This window comes from Limulus polyphemus, unplaced genomic scaffold (genome assembly GCF_000517525.1).
Source record: "Limulus polyphemus unplaced genomic scaffold, Limulus_polyphemus-2.1.2 Scaffold10657, whole genome shotgun sequence".
Classification (NCBI taxonomy): Eukaryota; Metazoa; Arthropoda; class Merostomata; order Xiphosura; family Limulidae; genus Limulus; species Limulus polyphemus.
The window spans coordinates 13,950-17,396 of record NW_013676267.1 but is presented as its reverse complement, the minus strand read 5'-3'; the positions used below and the strand labels follow the sequence as shown (position 1 = coordinate 17,396).

Here is a 3,447-nt window from a genome sequence, read left to right as displayed (position 1 = left end):
AGCTGTTTTGTTTAGTAGTAAATAGGGTGGAAAATTTAAGAAACATCAAATAAAACCAGCAACAAAAATTTCATGAACTATTTAACTTTGTATTGGGGGGGGGGGGTGCTACAACTCACTGTACTAAATTGAGATACTAATCAAGAGCGAAGAGTGATCACGTGATAAATGATGTAACTAATACAATGGTTTCATTTCTGGAGCAATGGCGTGGGGGTGGTAAACAAATAACTCCCTGGGGCAGCACTATACCCTAATGCAACCCTACACACACACACACACAAATTTTTACTAAAAACTGGCATTGGAAATTATTTTTTCTATTGTACTAACACAATACCAGTTAGCCACTCACATACCTTACTATTGTACTAACACAATACCAGATAGCCACTCACATACCTTACTATTGTACTAACACAATACCAGATAGCCACTTACATACCTTACTACTGTACTAACACAATACCAGATAGCCACTCACATACCTTACTATTGTACTAACACAATACCAGATAGCCACTCACATACCTTACTATTGTACTAACACAATACCATATAGCCACTCACATACCTTATTTTTTCTGCACAGTTCATGCACAGCTTTTGACTTCAAGAAATAGACAAACAAAAAATTTCCAGGCTCATGGTAATGAAGATGAATTGCCAATCCTGCTAGACCCTGAGGTTGTCCTTTAGAATCCAGAAGGCTCTAAATCATAAAAATTCAGTGTTCTGTAATAGCTATCTAAAGGATTTTTAAAGTAATAATTCATGCATCTTCTTATAAAACAAGACAAATAACAAGGAAAGTAATGTGAAAGTTACGTTTATAAAACATGGTACACAAATTGGAACTGGATAACATTAGAAAAGTGTTAAGAAATGTTACTTTCTTTTCTAAAGTAATTTATTCTCTTAATAATTTAAGAATTAAGTAGAAAAAAACACTAGACTTTTTCTTAAAATGGTAACAATTTTGTAAATATGTCACAACCATTTCTCCAAGTTAAATAAAATAAATTCAGAAAGAAGCTTTTCTGATCCTAAACATAAAAGTAATCAAAGTTTTAAACAATAGTTTCGTAATGTTATAAACCTGAAATTGAAGTTGTTCATCTCATTTATGAGTTCTAATTGCAAACTAATGTTTTAGGGTTATTGCAAATTATTAAAAATACTATTACAATAAACTAAAATCCAATTTATCCTGATTGAGCCTGAATCCAAAAATTCTTGAATTACTCTATAGATTTCAGACCAGTGTTCTACCTTTTGAATTATGAGAACTGTCCTTCAGGTAGACAACTGATCACTGCACCACGATATTTTCAGAACAATGATCACTACACTACATTAAGAGTAAACAAAATGTTAGGAATACTGGAAGAATAATATCTGATGATTATGAGATGACTGTTTTTAAACAATACTTTTTCTTCAGTTTTACTAATGAAGATTTAAGCAATATTCCTCATCCCAAACAGATGATAGATGGAAACAAGATTCAACAAGATAACCTCCTCAATTTTGAGCTTCTTAAGAAAAAAATAACTTCATTGCATAATATGGCTCTTGGTCCAGATATATTTACTAAAATGTTTTGAAAGGAGATAAGAGTTGGATAACATAACATATAACATAAAGTTTTGGGACAACATGAGACTTACCTAATGGTCCATCTTGGCCATCCCATCCTCTAAACTAAAATAAAACTATTAATAAATAAATTTTAAAAAAATCTTAAAACCAGCTTTTATCATTCATTTAGTTATCAAGTTTTCACTTAAATTTACACAACCCATTCCAAAGGCCAACAACCCTCTGAGAAAAATAAAACTAGCACAGGTAAAGATGGCTCCTACTTTGCTAAAAACTTATATTTGTTTCCTCTGGTCCTACTATTCTCACTGTTAAGTATGAAAAAAGATGATACATAAACACTATCAGTTCCCTTAACAATCTTAAATACCTCAATCGGATCCCCCTCTAACTCTCCTCATATGACAACCCCTCCATCCCAGGCACCATTCTAGTGAGTTGCCAAGACCTTAATATCATCTGCAAATTTAAGTAGTTTATTGACCATTCTTTCATCTATGTCATTGATGTAAATCATAAAGAGCAAAGGCCATAAGGCTTAGCCTTGAGGTTCCCCATTTGTAACATTAATTAAGTTTGACTGAACTCCATTTTAACAACCTTTGCTTTCTTCCATCCAGCCACTCTTCTATCCAATTAGCTAACTTATCCCCCACACCTAAAGATAATTTTTTTAGAAGCCTTTTATGTGGCACTTTGTTAAATGTTTTCTTAAAATCCAAATACACCAAATCTACATGCTTGCCATTCATCTACATAAAATGTAACCTTTACAAACAATGTCAAAATATTTTTAAGGCAAGATTTTTCTTTAGTGAAATCATGTTGACTATCCAATAAAATTTTAACCTTTGTTAAATGACTTTGCAAAGCATCTTTTATCAGACTTTCCAAAACTTTTCCCATGACTGATGCAAGACTAATGGGTCTATAATTACTGGGACAATTTTTATCACCTCCCTTGAAAAGGTACCTGTCCACTATTTAAGGACTGACATAAATAGTAAAAGTGGCTCACATATCCAATCTTTAACTTCCTTCAAAACACTTGGGGAAATATTATCTGGCCCAAGAGCCTTATCGTTCTTTAAACTTCCCAATTTTTTCTTAACCAGCTCAGAATCAATATAGTCATTTTGTTTGATCTTTTTTTCCTTTTATCAACTGTTCAAGATGTGGAATATTGCTTATATCTTCACTGGTATAAACTGAAGATATGAGCCTTCTTTTATCATTCCTCAAGGGCCCTATTCCCATCCTAACATTTTGTTTCCCCTTAATGTAGTGTTACGATAGTAGGGGGGGTCATGTGAAGAGTATTCTAGAAGATTCGCTAGTGCGTTAGGACAGCGGGATCACGTAACAAGTATTCTAGAAGATTCGCTAGTGTGTTGTAACAGCATTGCGTCAACTGACGCTGGTAGCACATGTTGAGAGTCTTAGAAGTTTCTAGAACAGGCACTATTATCGTATATAAGTGCGCTAGACAGTGAGAGAGAGGGACGGAGTCGAAACAATAGTGGAGACAAAGACAGAGACGTAGCGGAGACGAAGAGAGAGGAAGACAGCAGTTACGGTCGGCGGAAACCGAGGATAGCAGACACAGACATCGGAACTATAGTTTGCGGGGACGGACAATTAAGTCTAAGCGCGATAGAAAGTGAGTGAATTGTAGTGTGTGTAGCTGTGAAAATTAAGTACATTACAAAGTTGTGTTGAGGAAGAACAAACGAGTTTTATAAAGAAAGGACTTGTAGCTTGTAAGAATTAACAAGCAAACATACAGAGACGTAACAAATTGGTGTCAGAAGTGGAACAAAAAAAAATGGAAAAGAGAGGCGGAAA

At 34.2% G+C, this 3,447-nt stretch overlaps 1 long non-coding RNA gene across 1 annotated transcript in view; it reads right to left on the bottom strand.

Annotated features, from left to right (window-relative positions):
• Positions 1 to 574: 574 nt before the first annotated feature.
• The window catches only part of LOC111083678, a 15,321-nt gene continuing 12,448 nt past the window's right edge, over positions 575 to 3,447 (bottom strand). The window contains exon 2 of the long non-coding RNA XR_002609184.1: positions 575 to 712. This is a non-coding gene — a long non-coding RNA (uncharacterized LOC111083678). The remainder of the gene's footprint in view (positions 713 to 3,447) is intronic.